At 36.1% G+C, this 21,659-nt stretch overlaps 1 non-coding gene across 1 annotated transcript; it reads right to left on the bottom strand.

Moving 5' to 3' along the window:
• Positions 1-18,190: 18,190 nt before the first annotated feature.
• Positions 18,191-18,297, bottom strand: LOC131641819 (small nucleolar RNA R71). Its single transcript, XR_009295648.1, has one exon. It is a non-coding gene; the product is annotated as a small nucleolar RNA R71 (small nucleolar RNA).
• Between the last annotated feature and the right edge of the window lie 3,362 nt (positions 18,298-21,659).

Raw genomic sequence — 21,659 nt, 5'->3', positions numbered from 1 at the left:
CATACACCACATCATCACAATAACATATACATCACATTAATGTTAATTTCCACCTTAATCCAATTCAACAATAAATTAATCGAATAAATAAATAAGTCGGCCACTGCCCGTATTATTAATTCATCAGATAAAGCATCTCATTAGCTTCGCAACGCCCAAAACGGCACATAAATCGGATACTCAGATCAAAAGTTATGGGTTTTTGAAAATAAAACATTTTTATAAAATATGCTGCAGAACCCGGTTCGTCCCACATGGGAACCGGTTCCTGGCTGCATCCAAAATCACGCCTCTGATTTTTACTATGGGGAACCGGGTTGTCCCTATCTGGGAACCGGTTCCCAGCAACCCAGAATCCATACTTCTCTGTTTTTATAAGGGGGAACCGGTTCGTCCCACATGGGAACCGGTTCCTACGTACCTGCACAGCCAAACTCACCATTTTGACAGCATTTACCCTATCCCATTTCCCCAATTTCAGGTACATACGAACATAGCACACAAATACCATCAATTTTCACATCATCACACATTTCAGACAAGTTTTATCCAAGTATTAACAGCACATATCATAAGTATTAACAGAATCATGTAATTCATACAAATTCATCAAAACCTAACAAAATTCCCAAACCCGACACGTACGATTGAACTAGACAACAATCCTAATCAATCATACTACCTACAATCGCATAAGGATTACTAACCCGAAGAATCCCCCCTTACCTCAGAGTCGAATCTTCAAAGTTCTTCTCCCCCTTTGGCTCTTCTCACTTTCACGTGTTCTTCTTTTTCTCAGAGTCTGTCCCTTTTGCTTCCACCTCCCTCCTTTCCAATTCCTTTATTTTATGAAAAATAAAATAAAATATTATAATGGGCTTGCTTAGTTAACACCCCCTCTTCTGCTAACCACCACTCTAGCCCAAACCAATATTTCACCATTTTCCACAAAATTCCCAAAATTATTAATTCTAATAATTTAATTACAAAAAAATAATTAAATTAATAACAAGAATTAACGGGGTGTTACAACTCTCCCCCACTAAAAGAGTTTTCGTCCTCGAAAACATACCTCAAACGAAGAGTTCGGGATAGGAGTCCTTCATCTGACTCTCCAGTTCCCACGTAACATTTCCACCTGCAGCTCCTCCCCAAGCTACTCGGACTAAAGCTATCTCTTTACCACGTAGTTGCTTTAACTTCCGATCTTCAATCCTCATAGGCAACGCCTCAACCGTCATATTATCTCTCACTTGTACATCATCCACTTGGATTACATGAGACGGATCCGCAATATATTTCCTCAATTGAGATATATGGAATACGTCATGTAGGTTTGCAAGTGTTGTTGGTAAAGGAATACGATAAGCCACTTCTCCTACTCTTTCCGTAATCTGAAACGGACCAATAAAACGCGGCGTCAACTTCTTTGACTTCAGTGCTCGACCAACACCCGTCATAGGAGTTACTCTCAGAAACACATGATCTCCCTCTTGAAATTCAAGTGTCCTTCTCCTCTTGTCATGATAGCTCTTCTGACGACTTTGAGAAGCCTTCATCTTCTCTTGAATCATCTTAATTTTTTCCGTCGTATCTTGAACAATTTCTGGTCCAATCACTGCACCTTCACCAGATTCATACCAACACAGTGGTGTCCTACACCTCCTACCATACAAAGCTTCAAATGGAGCCATACCAATACTCGAATGGTAGCTGTTGTTGTAAGTAAATTCAATCAACGGCAAATAACTATCCCATGCTCCACCCTTTTCCAATACACAAGCACGCAATAGATCTTCCAATGATTGAATCGTCCTTTCAGTCTGACCATCAGTCTGTGGATGATAAGCAGAACTCAGCCTTAATTTAGTACCCAAGGCCTTCTGTAACCCTTCCCAAAATCTGGATGTAAATCTTGGATCTCTATCTGATACGATACTCGAAGGAATACCATGCAAACTTACTATTTTCTTAATGTACAACTGTGCCAACCTTTCCATCGAATAATCCATCCTCATTGGTATGAAGTGAGCAGACTTCGTCAGTCTATCCACAATAACCCAAATGGCTTCATAGTTCTTAGCTGTTCTTGGCAATCCAGATACAAAGTCCATGGATATGCTATCCCACTTCCATTCAGGAATAAATAAAGGCTGCATAGTCCCATACGGCTTCTGATGTTCGATCTTTGACTTCTGACAAGTCAAACAAGAATAGACAAATTCAGCTATTTCCTTTTTCATTCCAGGCCACCAGAATAACTTCTTCAAATCATGGTACATCTTAGTAGCACCAGGGTGAATACTCAATCCACTACGATGTCCTTCTTCCAAGATACTCTTCTTCAGTTCAGTAACGTCAGGAATACAAACACGGTCGCCGAATCTCATTATGCCATTCTCATCAATTCTGAACTCACCTCCTTTTCCTTGGTTAATCAAAGTCAATCTGTCAACTAGTCCCACATCTTCCTTCTGCCTTTCTCTGATTTCATCAAGAATTCCACTTGTCAGCTTTAACATACCTAACTTGATACTATTCGAAGTGCCTTCGCATACCAAACTTAAATCCCGGAATTGTTCAATCAAATCTAGTTCTCGCACCATCAACATCGACATATGCAAGGACTTCCTACTCAAAGCGTCAGCAACAACATTCGCCTTACCCGGATGGTAATTCAGCTCAAAATCATAATCTTTAAGGAACTCTAACCACCTCCTCTGTCTCATATTAAGCTCCTTCTGGTCGAATAGGTACTTAAGACTCTTATGATCACTAAATACCTCGAACCGTGAACCATAAAGGTAATGTCTCCATAATTTCAACACAAACACCACTGCTGCCAACTCTAAGTCATGAGTCGGGTAATTCTTCTCATGTACTTTAAGTTGCCTCGACGCATAAGCGACTACCTGTTGGTTCTGCATTAGCACACCTCCAAGTCCCATCAATGAAGCGTCACAATACACAACAAAAGATTCTGCCGGATTCGGCAAAATTAAAATAGGAGCACTAGTCAGCCTCTTCTTTAATTCTTGGAATCCTTCTTCGCATTTCGAGTCCCAAACGAACGCTTGACCCTTCCTAGTCAACTTCGTCAATGGTAGAGCTAACTTGGAAAATCCTTCTATAAACTTCCGATAGTAACCTGCAAGACCCAGAAAGCTACGAATTTCAGTAACGGACTTCGGAGCTTCCCACTGAGACACAGCTTCTACCTTTGTCGGATCTACGGCAATACCGCTCTTGGAAATTACATGACCCAGGAAACTCACTTCACTTAACCAGAAATCACATTTCGACAGTTTGGCATAAAGCTTCTTCTCTTTCAATACTCCCAGTACAATTCTGAGATGTTCTGCATGTTCTTCTTCACTTTTGGAATATATCAGAATGTCGTCAATGAACACCACGACGAATTTATCAAGATAAGGATGAAATATTCTATTCATATATTCCATGAAAACACCAGGTGCGTTAGTAACTCCAAACGGCATCACAGTGTATTCATAATGACCATACCTCGTTCTGAACGCAGTCTTCTGAATATCGTTCGCCTTCACACGAATTTGATGGTACCCAGACCTCAAATCAATTTTGCTGAATATACTAGCTCCGACCAACTGATCCATCAAATCATCAATCCTCGACAATGGATACCGATTCTTGATAGTAACTTTATTCAGTTGTCTGTAGTCTACACACAACCTTATAGATCCTTCCTTCTTCTTTACCAATAACACCGGTGCACCCCACGGTGACACGCTCGAACGAATGAACTCCTTCTCCAACAATTCTTCTATTTGACTCTTCAATTCGGTCAATTCAGATGCTGACATTCTATAAGGTGCCATCGATATAGGACTGGTTCCAGGAACTAACTCAATGGCAAACTCTACTTCCCTTTCAGGTGGTAGCTTTCTAACATCTTCTGGAAAAACTTCTGGAAATTCTCGTACCACTGGTAGTTCATTACTCACTACTCTTCCTTTCACTTCCATCGACGCAAAAAGCATAAACACGGCTGCCCCGTCTTGAATTGCTTCACCCACTTGTCTTGCAGTCATTTCCAACTCATCGACATTAACTTCTTCTGGAAAGATGACCGTCTTCGTAAAACAGTTGATATGAACTCGGTTAAATTGCAACCATTTCATTCCCAAAATAACGTCAAGTTGTTTGAGTGGAAGGCATACTAAGTCCATTCCAAACTTCCTACCAAATATATCCACAGGACAGTTCAAACATGCAGATGAAGTGGTCACTGAACCCGACGCAGGAGTGTCAATAACCATACTTCCACTAATCTTTGATATCTCTAAATTTAACCTCTTAGCACAATCCAATGAAATAAACGAGTGAGTCGCACCAGTATCAATAATCGCAATTAAAGGTGTATTATGTATGAAACACGTACCTTTAATCAGTCTATCCTCCGGAGTAGTTTCTGATCCAGACAAAGCAAAGACTTTCCCTCCAGCTTGGTCCTTCTTTGGTTTGGTGCACTGTGGACTGATATGACCCTCTTCTCCACAGTTATAGCAAGTTACGGTTCTCATTTTGCAGTCAGCAGCAATGTGACCCATTCTGTTACACTTGAAGCACTTCTTCTCTTCTTTCTTGCACTCATACCTCTTATGTCCTGTTTCACCACAGTTGAAACACCTAACGGGAGCACCAGAATCTCCCCCACTAGGCCTTTTCCAATTACCAGCTCTTGGGTTTCCCCTACCATATGGTGTACCTCTGTCCATAGGCTTCTTACCCTTCTTATCAACTAACTCGCGAGAGTGAGATGATTTCAGCTTAAGACTGTCTTCCTCAAAGATTCTGCTACAGTCCACTAAATCAGCAAACCGGCGAATTCTTTGGTACCTGATACCCTGCTTGATCTCATCACGAAGACCATTCTCAAACTTGATACACTTAGAGAATTCTCCAGCTGCATCGTTGGTGTAGTGTATGTAATGCTTAGCCAATTCCACAAATTTGGAAGCATATTCCGGCACTGTCATACTACCCTGTTTCAGCTCCAAGAACTCAATTTCCTTCCTTCCCCGCACATCTTCAGGAAAGTACTTCCTTAGAAATTCTCTCTTAAATATGGCCCAAGTAATCGCAATCCCATATGAATCCAACTCAGTCCTAGTAGTAACCCACCAGTCATCAGCTTCTTCTGATAGCATGTGAGTACTGTACCTCACCTTCAGATTTTCTGCACAATCGATCACTCGGAAGATCCTCTCGATCTCTTTCAACCATTTCTGAGCACCATCAGGGTCATGGGTGCCTTTGAACAGTGGAGGATTGTTCCTCTGAAAGCTGTTCAACTGCCTGTCAGCACCAATCGCAGCTCCATTAGCATTCCCTCCCAGTACACCAGCAATCATGCCTAGAGCCTCTGCGATAGCGTCATCGTTCCTTCCACCTCTTCCAGCCATTGTTCTGCTAAATCACAAAACAACCTCATCAGAATAAAAGTATCGACAGTGTTTACCTTACACTAGTCGCATACAAGGGAACACTGACACTAAGACTCTGACTCTAACGACCGACTATGCTCTGATACCACTATTGTAACACCCTTCTAAACCCCCGAGGTAAAATATAATATTATCAGAGTAATAACACATCAAGGATGCTACAATTAATAAATAAATAAAAACATCAAGTCGATTGTCATGCTTTATCAGAAATTAACCAATATCAAATATGTGTTTAGCACAGCGGAACTTAATTCAACAGTATTAGGAAACAACTCCACACAAATACTCAATACATAAACCATAGCCAAAATGGCAACAAAGTATAACGAGTAACGCTAAGACTAATCGATCCCAGTGTTACAATCAGAGCATGACTCGACACGAACTATGGGCTAGCCTACAAGCTATCTTCACCCAATCAAGACGCCGCTACATCCTTAATCTGAAATCATCAAAGTAAGGGTGATTTTCATTCAAATTAATAACCATTATACAATCATAAGCAATAAGATCTCATAGCAATTATCATCCATTCAACATACATATAATCGGAAATTATTATAACAAGCAAACAATCAGCACATAAGCATCATCTATTACACCACACAATCATCCAATTATATCAAGCTATAATGCAATGAATGGACTGACACTCATGCATGTGGTACCAAGATTTGTGAATCACATCACAGGACTTCTCTCTTTGATACTGCCCTCTAGTCGCTCACACCCCACATGGGCACACGACTACTGCCTCATCGCTCACACCCCACATGGGCACACGATGACTTCCCGCTAATCTCCGAACAATGGGAATTAGCCTTCCAATGCAAATGATTTATGAATAATGCACACATGACACATACTTACATCATCATACATCATCATCATTCCGATGCTTAACATCGCTTATCACCTCTTACCAATAACATCATAACAAGTATGTTCATGTATAAGCATCATTCAATCATTCACAAACATACACCACATCATCACAATAACATATACATCACATTAATGTTAATTTCCACCTTAATCCAATTCAACAATAAATTAATCGAATAAATAAATAATTCGGCCACTGCCCGTATTATTACTTCATCAGATAAAGCATCTCATTAGCTTCGCAACGCCCAAAACGGCACATAAATCGGATACTCGGATCAAAAGTTATGGGTTTTTGAAAATAAAACATTTTTATAAAATATGTTGCAGAACCCGGTTCGTCCCACATGGGAACCGGTTCCTGGCTGCATCCAAAATCACGCCTCTGATTTTTACTATGGGGAACCGGGTTGTCCCTATCTGGGAACCGGTTCCCAGCAACCCAGAATCCATACTTCTCTGTTTTTATAAGGGGGAACCGGTTCGTCCCACATGGGAACCGGTTCCTACGTACCTGCACAGCCAAACTCACCATTTTGACAGCATTTACCCTATCCCATTTCCCCAATTTCAGGTACATACGAACATAGCACACAAATACCATCAATTTTCACATCATCACACATTTCAGACAAGTTTTATCCAAGTATTAACAGCACATATCATAAGTATTAACAAAATCATGTAATTCATACAAATTCATCAAAACCTAACAAAATTCCCAAACCCGACACGTACGATTGAACTAGACAACAATCCTAATCAATCATACTACCTACAATCGCATAAGGATTACTAACCTGAAGAATCCCCCCTTACCTCAGAGTCGAATCTTCGAAGTTCTTCTCCCCCTTTGGCTCTTCTCACTTTCACGTGTTCTTCTTTTTCTCAGAGTCTGTCCCTTTTGCTTCCACCTCCCTCCTTTCCAATTCCTTTATTTTATGAAAAATAAAATAAAATATTATAATGGGCTTGCTTAGTTAACACCCCCTCTTCTGCTAACCACCACTCTAGCCCAAACCAATATTTCACCATTTTCCACAAAATTCCCAAAATTATTAATTCTAATAATTTAATTACAAAAAATAATTAAATTAATAACAAGAATTAACGGGGTGTTACAATGTGAATGGATTATATTGAGGTAAAAGAAGGTCTTGAGTCATGTTTTGAGTTTTGGATCCATGTCCTGATTAAAAGTCAACTATCTTGGTGAATTTAGGTCAAAAACCCTAATTGTCGACCAAATGAAATTGATGACTGTAGATCTTGAATTGAAGTGTAATGCCTTATGGATATTGTCATATGGATTATTTGAAGATTATTGAAACAATTGATAGGTGTCCTGGAGCTTTTTAGGGTTTCCCAAAGGTGGTCCCTGATTTCAGTCCTTGATGGGTTGAAAACCTTAGCTGAGCAAACTTGAGTTCTGATAACTGTTGTCTAATCAACATAGGTGAATAAATGAATCATTTGAATCCTATGATTGTATTAGATTCTATTCTCATATTGATTGATTCTTTGCCTGAACTCTTTTGTCCTTGAGTACCCTCGACTGGGTATCAGACAAGCAAGTGACTGCTCTGAGTACCTGTCCTGAGTTTGATGAGGTACTTGGAGGTATGACATCTCAAGGGGGTAAAATTAGGGTATGACACACTTCACCTTCCCCCCCTAAATCCATCCTTAAATGCAATAACAATGTAAACAAAAATTTACGACTGTTGCTTCACCCGCCGCCACCCAAATATAAAGTTGTGCTACCTTCCCCCTAAATTCTAAAGCTCGAACATCAAAGGGTTTTTATTATTACTTTTTCTCTTCTTCTTCCTCTATCATCTTCACCCGACCATCAAACATGAGTATACCCTCTCAATGAGTTTACTCATTCTGCTACCTTAAACGACTAACTTGTAAGTGTTCGATTTTGTTTTCATTTCCCTTTCTACTATGTAACGATTCTGATTGTTATTAATTTGTTTTTTGTTAGTATTTTAGGATTTTGAACTCTGTTTGTGTTAAATTCTTGAATTTCTACTATGAATGATAGTATTTTAGGGTTTAGAATTTGATACACGGTGAAAGAATGGGAAGACTCATGATAACACCATTGTTATGGATTTGAGAGTGAAAAATGAATTTTTGAGTCTAGCTACCGAATTGCAGTTAATGGATCATCAAGAAGGACAAATTAGACGTTGCTATGAATTAATTAGATTATAAAATTTCCTATGTATTTTTGGCACTATGAATATTATTATTATAAGATTGGGATTTGATATGTTTTTCGGTTTTTTGTATTACATGACATGATTATGGAACTCACATTTTTTTGATATCATGATGTTTATTTGATATTACATGTTTTTGTATTGAAATTAATTTTACTACGTTTAAAAGTGATTGAAAATCAAATAAAAAATATTACAAAATAATAATAACATAAATAGAAATAATTTAAAGAAAAAAATAATACTGAATTTAAAAATATTTCAGTAGATTATAATTAAAATAAAATATATTTAAAAAATATTATAGAAGAAAATTAGCGAATTACAACAGTTCATTTTAGAAGGTTACGACGGTTAGAACCGTCACAATTAAAATTAAAAACAAAAAACAAACGACATTTCCCGACTGTTGGTAACCGTCGCAATAATCATTTTACGTCAGTTCCCCAACCGTCGTAACATAGAACGACAGTTGGTATAACGATTTTGACAACCGTCGCAATACAGCCTTGCGACACACGTTTTTAGGACAGAATAACAACCGTCGTGATTTGCAAATTGTGACGGTTCTAACCGTCGTAACCTTCTAAAATGAACCGTCGTAATTCGCTAATTTTCTTGTAGTGTAGCCACAAAAGAAAGATTGCACAGGTTTGGGTTATTGAATTCTATGAGCTGCTGTTTCTATAATGCAACTGAAAATATGAACCATTTGATGTTTGAATGCACTAAAACTCGGGCTATTTGGCAATATGTTTTGGACTGGCTGCAAATCCACCATAATCTGCTGCGATGGGATGAGGAAATGATGTGGATGCTGGGCAGAAGCAAAGGAAAAGGCTCCACTTTGTCCATTTTAAAGTGTACTTTTACATAGACAATCTATGAAACTTGGTTGTATAGAAACAAATGTAGTTTTGGTAGCCATATTGAGAATAGTATTATAGGACCTAAGATAGTTGATATGGTTTTGTATAAACTTAGGCAACATGTTGCTAAGTTAATGATGCCTTAGGTTCTCGTTGTTTGTTTGTGGCTGGATCTTTTTGATCGCCTTGCGTTGTAACGCTTTTTGGTTTTGAATAAAGTTTAATCATTTCCAGAAAAAAAAACATTTATTTTATATATAAAAATATGATATTCTCTCTTTTTAATAAAAATACAATTATTTTCATGAAAAATATAATATTTTCTTTATAAATAAGTAACTGGTGTATGAGCGTCCTTTACTGCCTAGCCTACAAATATAACGATAAAATTCTAATACGAAAAAGGTGTTTAAATAAACTTGAATATATATATTTGAATAAATATAAGTATTTTAAATAAGAGTGGAGATCAACTTAAGACTAAATTTTTTTAACTTACTCTAAACTATAACTTTTAAATTGAATCAAATGATTAATAAATATTTTTATTTAATTAATTATTAGATTAAATAAAATTTAAAAATTATTACATAGAATAAATTAAAAAAACTTACTCTTAAAATAAGTTGATCTCCACTCTTTAAATAAAAGTAGTATATATATTAAATTTTTTAAATATATAAATTTGCATAAATTTAATATAAAATACATTTTTTTGGTGTAAGTTCATTAGCTCATTTTTAACATTGTATTGTCAGCATCTAGAATTTGATCCTACTAGTGACAATATTAAAATAAAAAAATATATTTCTTTTATAAAATATAAAGTTTAAATTAAATAAAAATAAATTTTACATTTAATTGTAGTATAAATGTATTAAAATGTTTAGTTTTACATATGTATACTAGTCAGACACTAGTGCAGCCGCACAAGTAAATTTATTTAATACGATATAAAATTATATTTAGAAATGTATCTAAATTTAAAATTATTATTAATTTTAAAATGAACAGTAATTATATCAAATCAATTGTAATAAAATACAAAGAGAAAAAGGGACCAGTAAGATGAAAGAAAAAAAGAATATTTAATATTTAAATTAAGGATTTTATCTTTTAAATTTAAATATTTTTATCAAAATAAAATATGCATTGTGCTTATAGTGACTTGTGCAATAGAAAATTTATTTGATAAAATATAAAATATATTTATATACAGATATAAATTTGAAATGAATTATTTAATTGTAAAATAAAAAATAATTATATAAACTCAATTGTATTAAATAGTCATGCAAAAAGAAGAAAAAAAACTTACTCGTGAGAAGAAGAAAGAAAAAAAAAAAGAAATTTTGATATTTTGAAATAAGGATTTTGCCTTTCAAATTAAGACAAATTGTTGATTAAAATAAAATAGACATTGTACTGAAAATGATCTATGAGATATAAAAATTATTTGATACGATATAAAATGTATCTAGATACGCATGTAAAGTTTAAAATGATTTACTTGATTGTAAAATGAACAACAAATATATAAATTTAATTGTATTTAATACTCATATAAAATGAAGAAAAAAAGAACCATGAGATGGAGGAAGAAAAAATTTAGAAATAACGATTTTGTCATTTAAATTAAGGCAATGATTGGTTAAAATAAAATAGATATTGTGTTGATAGTGACTCGTAATATAAACTAAAATGTTAATTTTATTAAAATTAAAAAATAAATATTAGTATTTTTAGTAATAATATAAAAATAGAGAGACAAAATTAAAATGAAAGTGAGAAAGCATGAGAAAAGAAAATGTGAGAGAGATTTAAAATTTTAATCAAGAGAGAAAGAGTGGATGTAATATTTAATTTAATTGTGATTTCATTGGTGAAGTTGGAAAATGAATGTCAAATGTCAATCTTGGAAAGAGTTAGATATATAGTAGATTGTTGAAATTGGACATATGGCATACTATAATTCGAGATGGTAATGGAAAAAGTAAATATTACTTAAATGCTCTTTTCTTATCGTAAATAACTTGTGGTGAAAGGGTAATTTAGGGAGTTCGTGCAATTGATTTTTAATGGTTAGATAAAACATGTTGGATTTTTTGGTAGGTCTTAAGAAAACATTTTGACCCCACACGATTCATGATTGAGGAGTTATGTACATTTTCCCTCTTTTATATCATGTCATTAAGAGTGGGTTGGATTATAGCCTATACCTAATAGAGCCTCCTACAATGGGTAACTCGTCTAACTTAATAGGATCGGGCAAAGGCAACTGATGGGTTGGGTTGACCATGTCGGCCCAAAACTAATACGAAGACAATATTTTGATTGAGATTCAAAGGTTATCACTATTATGGCTGATTGAGAGCATTATGGCTTGGGATTTGACAATAAAATATGATTGCCAATTATCATTAAGAGATCATACTGGTTAAAGAAATTCACATTAATTGGCCTATGATGGTTATTAAGTAAAGGATATGAACCACAAGTGTATTATATGAACATTAAAATCACAAAGCATAAGATGAATCCCAAGTTCAAAAGTTCAACTGTTTATCAAGATAATGGCCAAGTTATCAGATGAAAGTCAAAGGTCTAGATGAATCCTCAGGTTTCAGATGCAGCAATCTCCAAGCAAAAGGAAAGTCTAACCTAACTCCAAAAGTCCAAGCTCCTCAAGCTTGGGATAGTAACATCAAGACCACAAAAAATCATTAAGAGTTTTTTTTAGGATTTTGTCATATTTAGATGTTTTTGGTCTTTTAGCAAGTAAACATAAAGCAATAAATACAAGAAGCATAAACATAATGATAAGAAATAAATGACATGAATGTAAATGGAAAAATGATAAAGAGCATTAACGTAAAGGTGCATAAAAGTAAATATACATAATAGTAAATTTATCACAATTATAGGTCAATGTTAGTTGTTAATGATCAATCAACCAAATCGGGACAATTTAGCGCTATGTTAAGCAATCATAAATGTACTTATGTAGAAGTAGCACATATATGAGGTCGGTCAATAGCAATTTATGTGCTATACATGTTAGAGAAATGATAAAGATCATTGTCCTCAAACAATGTAGCAAAAGTCAAAACAAAAGAAAGAGATGATGAAGAAGAAAATTGATTAAGCACAAGGGCAATGGTATGATATCATTTCTTCAATCAAACTTCTTCATAATACAATGAGATGAAACTTATCATTAATCTAAAGTACCAAAAATGATTAAATGATCATTTAATGATAAGTTTGAAATGATGAAAGTTAGTTCAATCAAAGTATCAATTCAAGTCCAAATGAACAAGATGAAACATCGAAATAATATTAAAATAATGTAGAAATCAATAAAAAAGTTTTGAAAATGGTTTTAATATGGAAATTAAAAGGAAAATGCCAAAGAGGTATCAAAATGTCAAATAAATATCTCAAAAAATTTGAGAAAATCATAAATAATATAAGTATTGAGACCTTAAAAGTTGGGATAAAAAATGCTTCAAAAAGATGGAGAAATAAATTGTTAAAAAGTAATTAAAAATCATTTTTAAATTCTAAAAAAAAAAAATACGATAGAAAATATTTTTATGAAATTATGGAAAAAAATTGGAGTGAAAAAGGTTTTAGGAGCTATTATAAATAATTTTTGAAAGAAAATAGAATTAAAATGACTTGAAATAGAAAAAAGAAAATAAAATGGCAACGGATAGTTGAGGTGGCATGCTCTGATTGGTTAATTTCAAACTTTGGCTCCAAAACGCGTGTAGCTTCATCTTCAACCTCCAGCCATTTTGATTTTTACAGAATCATAAACTAGTTATTTTAAGCTCTAACGACACATTATTGAGCTTCAACTAACATCATCGTTCATGTCTCTCTGCTCTAGAAAAAATTATTTGATCTGAGCAAAGAGAATTTGCATAAAAATGAAAGAACCCTAAAAACTTCAAAGTTAAATTAAATGATGAACACAATGAATAAATTCCAGTTAGGTGAGGGCTTTTGATCAATGGAATAGGACGAAGAAAGTGGTATCTCGTTTCAGTGGAATAGGAACTCGTATATACCTTTCCTAAGTGATCTTCAAGGTATGAAAATGGTGGAATCAAGTTGATACTTGCAAGATGTTTCAAACTTCTGTAAGCTTCAGTTAGCTTCAGATGAAGATGATGAAGCTTTCTGGGCAGAAAAATTGAGTTGAAATGAACTTAAAATGAGAAAACAATCTTTTGGTTTTTTTGAGCTTTTTATGAGTAATGGAGGCAGAGTTTCTGTTGCTTTTAAAGCTTAAAAATGAAGGGGAAATGATTCTATATTTATAGGAAAATGAATAAGCTTATCATGTGTGATATTCAGATCCTAATCGTGTGAATTCATTCTAGAATTTTCTCAATTTGCAAATCGTGTGAAGCAAGGGTGAAATGCGTGAATTTGGAGCAATTACAATTCGTTTTGTATTGTACCAGATGCGTTTGCTCATGATTAACAAGTTTTCAAATTTGAAAGTGGTCCAAGTTAAGATTTTGCATGATTCCAAGTTATAGGTCACGACCTAAAACAAAGTTCAAGTCACCATGTTTATGCCTAGGCCAAATGAAATTGGCTCGTCCATTTTCATATTTTTCTTGAGCCAAATGTTCCTTTCATGGAGTAGAACACAATGTAAAAAAACTAATTCAAATGGATGTTTGATGTGAAAATGGCAAGCTTGAGAAGTTAGTGTCATAACTCAGAAAATCAGGTCTGGCATTAGGTCGACCAGGTCATGGACATAGTTTTATGCACATGTGGCCTGAAATTCCATTCAAAATTTGAGATACTTAGAGGTTGAATTGATGTTTGACATTTGAATGAAAGTTGTAGAGGACATCAAGAGGGTCATTTAGCCTCAAGAAGCGCCCATAATAGTTGAAAATTGAGAAAGTTAGGCACTTTTGACCAAATGGTGTGCCATACTTGGTTTTAGGTCAAACCAACTTAGACCAACTTGAGATTTTTGGTGTTTTCTTGCATTACAAGGCACCGTGATGAACAAATGAACTTCAAATAATTGAAACTTGAATGACCCTTGATTAATCTTGATGGTTGCTTGAGAAAATACATGGAAAAGGCATGGAAATAAACCATGAACCAAACTTGAATCACTTGTACAAATAAGCCTCAATCTTGAACCTCTTTTGATCCAATGATGTTGAATGAAGCTTGACATACATACGGCCTAATATTATAGGTCATTCCTTGAATAAAAGTCCATTTGACCAAGAGTTGACCAATCCTTTGACCTTGAGGAACCAAAACCCTAACTTAGAAATAATACTTGATCTTTGGGAAAACTTTAACCACAAGCCAAGTTACTTTGAGCTTTTGAACATGAAATAAGATCCTCTTGAGTAGTAGAAACTCTCTTGCCTTTTGATTATCAACCCTACCTTGCATAATATGAGCAAAGGAAAATAATAAACAAACATGTTTTTGTATTTTGAATAAAGGTTAGTGAAAGTTAGATGATAAACATAAGCAAATAAATATGAAAAAATAAACACAAGGGTGCTTGGTGATCTCTCACAAAAGGTAAACCCAAAGACTAGGGGGAGAGAAGAGAACCATGCTTGTGATCTTGTTCAAATGCAAATGAATGATAGGTGGAATCTTAGGGGTAAAAACTCGAGTATGACACTCTCCTATCCTTTAGTCAAGATAGTGAACATTGTTTTTCTTTTAAAATTGGCAAAGATTTATAACGTTGAGAAAAACACAATTTTCACTTTTTAGGCTCAAATGAGTTGTCAAAGAATCACGCCCTCCCAAGGTAGGATTTTTGGTAAAGTAGGTTTTTTAATCAATAACAAACAATTTCTTGATCATATCCATGAATTCAAATAAACCAAGTAATATTAAGAATTATATGAAATCCACATAGTTAGTATGCATATCTTCTCTCATTTATTTATGTAAAACATGAGGATGCATACATCTCACTTGGTTAGGCTTATATGATTGTTAGCTTTCATTAATATGTTTTCACTAGACATTAGTAAAATCATAATTTTTTAAGCAATTATTTAATGGTCATGCTATAATTCACGTATAGTCAAACATCAATCATGAATGAAGCATTTAAAACAAAAACCTTTTCATCATGTCACTGATTTTGACTTTTATCATTATTCTAGCCTATGTGATTCCTAAGAATTTTACTTTTCAGGTCAATTAAACCATCTACACATGATGAATCTGGTCCATCACTGTTCATGAATGGAAAAGGGTGTTGGTTATCGTGTGAATCGAGATCAAACCTATGATGCCTGATAACACGATTTTATATCGTATATTCAGCCTGAAATCCATAGATATTTATAGCATTTTCCGTTTATTATATTGATTTATTATGATATTACGCGAGTTTTTGCTTTGTTTCAGGTTTTACACTCTTATTATGACTAATTGTGAAAAAGAGAAGAAATGGAGCTAAAACGACCCATATCTATGCCTAAAAGATGAAAAATAGGTGCTGAAGTAAAAAGGGAGTGCAAATAAGGCCCAAGTGTGCTGAAAGAGACCCAAAGACCCAATGAAGCAATCCAGCCCACGAAGGAAAGCAGCCCAATCCACACAAGTAAGCGGAGACGCACGTCTCCAACGTCTCTATGCTACATCAGCAAAAGGGAGACGCACGTCTCCATTTCCCTAAAGTTTCTCCACTTGAGACGCACGTCTCAAGTCATGCGCCCAGTCTTCCTGAAGAATCGGAGACGCACGTCTCCAAGCCAGTCTGAAGAGCTTCCTCTTTTCACGCAACGTCACTGCAAAACATCCCCTATAAATAGAAGCAGTCACTTCAGTCCAAAGTGTCCGATTTCCTGCCAACGAAGTGCTGCCGAAATGGTACCGTGAATCATATTTTTCATTCTGCTTTCATTCAAACACTTATTTTCTCACAACGATTTCTACACTGGAAATTGTTGTGAACTTTTTATAAATCTAGCCTTACGTTAGATTTATCGTTTTTATTTCCTTGTTTTATTTTCTGTCCGTTTAAATTCCGAAGAACGATCCAGCCAACTTGTGGTGGAGGTTCGATACTTGAAGATTTGTACTTTCCATTTATTTAATTCAGGTTTAATATTTACCGCCTTATTTATCTGTTTATTTGCATGATATATTGTATGCCTATTAACATGCCTATTATTATAAACCGAATCTAGTTATGCATGTTTAACCATATTAATATGTCTGGCTAAATTACTAAGGTGTCGGTATGTAGAGTAAGTTAACCGAGGGATCCGAAATAAATTGGCTTAATTATGTTTTATTAAATATCACTTATTTTTGGTTTATATGTCTAATTTAATTAGTAAGTCTTAAAACCAATAGAGCGAAAGTTTGAGGGGTTAAGACGGTCAAAGGTTAAAATCAATAGAGCGAAAGTTTGAGATCTTTAACCAGATAGTAGACATAGGACATTAGTTTTAAGGATGGCGAAAGCGTATTAAAACTAATTGGGACTTATTTATTTTCAAAAATTGTTTTTACACCCGAGCGGGATGGCGAAAGCGTACGTTCGGGATATTAGCATGTTCCGAGTCAACAGAGCGAAAGTTTGAGATTAGGGGATTTAAATAGATAACAACTTCATAAAATAGGCATTTTATTAATTACGTTGTTTCCAAAAAGCTCTTCTAAAATCTAATGGGATGGCGAAAGCGTACATTAGGATTAGGATAGTAATCTGAATCAACAGAGCGAAAGTTTGAGACGAGGATTTTTAATCAATTGAATTAGTAAAGATTTTTAATTAAATTATGCAAAAGCCAATGGACCTTCGGATTACCTTAAGTTAAACGAAATACATACTGATACCTGTCTTTTATTATATTCTTTATTTCTCACTATCACTCTCCCTTAGGAACAATCAAAATTTTAGTAGCCCTAGCTTTACATAGTAACCTTAGATAACTGTAGATCGATTCATAGTCCCTGTGGATTCGATATCTTTTAAAACTACAGGACACGACTGTGCACTTGCAGTCATCAGATTTATAGACACGTAAAGTCGCGATCAAGTTTTTGGCGCCGTTGCCGGGGACTATTTAAGTCGATATCGTAACTCACTGTTACACCGTAGAGACTAGGACAATTCTTCCCTTTCTTTCTGAACGATTGTATGCCAAATACTCGTTCACAAGGAGGAGATTTAATACAACGAATTAACGAGATCGAACGTTTCATTAACGTCAAACGTCGAGCTCGCAATCTTCCCGAAGTAGCACCAATTCCTATTAATCAGGAATTGACTTTTACTGATCAAATTAATCAAATCACCCCAAAGTTAGAGATGGCTGCTCTTCGTCCGCTTAGAGACTATGCCGCTCCTTCGCACGCTGAACCGCACTCAAGTATCGCACCACCTGCGATTGAGGCAAACAATTTCGAACTGAAACCTTCGCTGGTCCAAGCTGTTCAACAGAATCAATTCTCTGGAAGCCCTGTAGACGACCCTAACCTTCATTTATCTGTGTTCGTGCAATACGCCGACACTGTCAAAGCTAACAACGTTAGTCCCGAAGCTATTCGATTACGTCTCTTTCCTTTCTCCTTAAGAGATAGAGCTAGAGCGTGGCTTCAATCCCTGCCTTCTAATTCCATAACCACATGGGACGAATTGAAGAGAGTGTTCTCAGCGAGATACTTTCCGCCTAGCAAAACTGCTATGCTTAGAGGTCAAATCAACGGATTTACCCAGAAAGATAACGAATCACTCTTCGAAGCTTGGGAACGTTACAAGGACATGCTTAGAATATGCCCTCATCATGGACTCGAACCATGGCTGATCATCCATACTTTCTATGGTGGTCTCTTATATAACACTAAAATGACTATAGATGCCGCTGCTGGCGGAGCATTAATGGACAAACCCCATGATGAAGCATACAAACTCATAGAGAATATGGCACAAAACCATTACCAATGGGGCGGAGAACGAGCCGCTCTAGACAAAACCCAAACCAAAGGAGGAATTACGAAGTAAGTGGTATAGACTGCGTTAACGCTAAAGTAGACGCTTTAACTCAAAAGATCGAGAACTTAACCATCACTCCTTCAGCCACCGCTGCTGCTGTAACACCTAACTGCGAGATCTGTGGATTGACTGGACATGTAGTTGCCGAATGTCAACTCTTGACTGGAGTCCCATCTGATCAAGTAAACTATGCTCAAGGAAACCCTTATTCTAACACGTACAACCCTGGATGGAAAAACCGCCCGAACTTTTCTTATAAGAACAACAATGCGTTGTACGCACCTAGACAAGCACCTGCTGTACCACCTGGCTACCAAAAAGCGCCTTTAGTTGCTCAAAATACCCCTAGGAAGTCGAATCTAGAAATCATGATGGAAAACTTTATAGCTTCCCAACAACAAACCAATAAAGACTTCCTGAACCAAAACATCCACAACAGCGAGCAACTAAAACAACTATCGAACAAAGTAGATGCTTTAGCTACTCATAACAAAATGCTAGAAACTCAAATCTCACAAGTAGCCCAACAACAAGCACCTACTGCTGCCCCCTGCTGGCACGTTTCCTGCTCAACCACAACCTAATCCTAAAGGACATGCGAACGCAATAACACTACGAAGTGGAATGAATTACGATGGACCCATTGATCCTAGAACTCAAAACGTACCCATGTCACAACAAGAGCCAAAGGAAACCCAAAAGACATCAACTGATGACCAAACTGCTAAGACTAAAGAGAACAATAACGAAGTGGAACCTGAAAAAGAGAAACCTTATGTTCCACCACCACCTTATAAGCCACCAATTCCTTATCCTCAGAGATTAGCTAAATCAAAAACCGAAGCGCAATTTAAAAGATTTGTAGAACTTCTGAAACAATTAAACATAACCATATCATTCACAGAAGCCATAACTGAAATGCCTTCGTACGCTAAATTTCTAAAAGAAATCTTATCAAACAAAAAGAAACTCGAGGATAACGAAACCGTAACGCTTACCGCTGAATGTAGCGCTATCATCCAAAATAACATGCCTCCAAAACTGAAAGACCCTGGTAGTTTCTCTATACCCTGCGTAATAGGTAAAACCATTATAGAGAAGGCCTTGTGCGATTTAGGAGCTAGTGTTAGTTTGATGCCTCTTTCAACCTGTAGGAAACTAAATCTAGGTGAGCTTAAAGCAACGAGAATGTCTCTTCAACTAGCTGACCGTTCAGTAAAATACCCTGTAGGAATGTTAGAAAATATCCCTGTTCGTGTAGGTCAATTCTACATCCCAACTGACTTCATCATAATGGATATCCAAGAAGATTCTAACATTCCGATCATATTAGGAAGACCGTTCTTAGCAACCGCTGGTGCAATTATAGATGTAAAGCGAGGAAAGCTTACTTTCGAAGTAGGAGAAGAGAAAATAGAATTTATCCTTTCCCAATTCCTAAAAGCACCTTCTATAATTGACACATGCTGTTCTGTTGACATAACCGACGAGTGTGTCAAAGAAATAAAATCCGAACCAATTAAGGAAACTGAGATCCTAAGAATTCCTATGCCGCCAATTCTTGAAGATGACAACTGGCGTGAGGAATATCAAGATGACCACCTGAGTGAATGCTTAGCTTTAACTCCCGATCCTATACCTGGACCTAAGAAACCTGCTATAGAGCTGAAAACACTTCCTACCGATCTTAGATACGAATTTCTAGACGAAGAACTAAACCGACCAGTTATAGTGAACGCCAACTTAGGACGAACTGAGACTGAAAAATTACTTAATGTCCTAAGAAAATACCCGACCGCTTTAGGATATAACATATCAGATTTGAAAGGAATAAGTCCTTCCCTCTGTATGCACCGCATTATGCTCGAAGACGATTGTAAAACCTCTAGGGAACATCAAAGGCGGATAAATCCTATTATGAGCGATGTGGTTAAAAAGGAAATCCAAAAGCTGCTAGAAGCCGGAATAATATATCCTATATCCGATAGTAAATGGGTTAGCCCTGTTCACGTCGTACCAAAGAAAGGAGGAGTTACTGTAATCACTAACGCTAAAGGCGAATCTGTAGCACAACGTACCCAAACTGGATGGAGAATGTGCATTGACTATAGGAAGCTAAACAAAGCTACCCGAAAAGACCATTTCCCTTTACCTTTCATAGATCAAATGCTCGAACGCCTAGCTAAACACTCGCATTTCTGTTATCTGGATGGATACTCCGGATTTTTCCAAATTCCTATCCACCCTGACGACCAAGAGAAGACCACGTTTACCTATCCTTATGGTACATTCGCTTATAGACGAATGCCTTTTGGGCTTTGCAATGCACCCGCGACCTTCCAAAGATGCATGATGGCAATATTTGCCGACTTCCTAGATGGAATAATGGAGGTCTTTATGGACGACTTCTCTGTCTGTGGAGGAAGTTTCGAAACATGTTTAGAGAACCTTGAACTGGTACTTAAACGATGCGTAAGCGTTAACCTAGTCCTTAATTGGGAAAAATGCCATTTCATGGTTCGACAAGGAATTGTACTTGGACACATCGTATCCGATAGAGGGATCGAAGTAGATAAAGCTAAAATCGAAATTATCGAAAACCTTTAACCTCCCAAAACCGTTAGAGAAATAAGAAGTTTTCTGGGACACGCTGGTTTTTACCGACGTTTCATTAAGGATTTCTCTAAAATTACAAAACCCTTAACTGAACTACTAATGAAAGACGCCGAATTCATTTTTACCGATAAATGCACTGAAGCATTTCATACGCTTAAACGAGCATTAATCTCTGCGCCAATTATGCAACCTCCCGACTGGAATGAGCCTTTCGAAATAATGTGTGACGCGAGTGATTATGCTGTAGGAGCCGTTCTAGGGCAAAGAAAAGATAAGAAACTACATGTCATATACTATGCGAGTAGAACCCTAGACGAAGCTCAAATGAATTACGCCACGACAGAAAAAGAATTATTAGCTGTCGTATTTGCACTAGACAAGTTCCGTTCTTATCTGGTAGGAGCCAAAATAATCATATACACTGACCATGCCGCCATTAGGTACCTCCTAACCAAAAAGGACGCCAAACCAAGACTTTTGAGATGGATCTTGTTACTACAAGAGTTCGACCTAGAAATTAAAGATAAAAAGGGTACTGAAAATG

This window comes from Vicia villosa, unplaced genomic scaffold (assembly GCF_029867415.1).
Source record: "Vicia villosa cultivar HV-30 ecotype Madison, WI unplaced genomic scaffold, Vvil1.0 ctg.004132F_1_1, whole genome shotgun sequence".
Taxonomy (NCBI): domain Eukaryota; kingdom Viridiplantae; phylum Streptophyta; class Magnoliopsida; order Fabales; family Fabaceae; genus Vicia; species Vicia villosa.
Note: the sequence above shows the minus strand (reverse complement) of the source record. Positions and strands in the feature narration are given on the sequence as shown.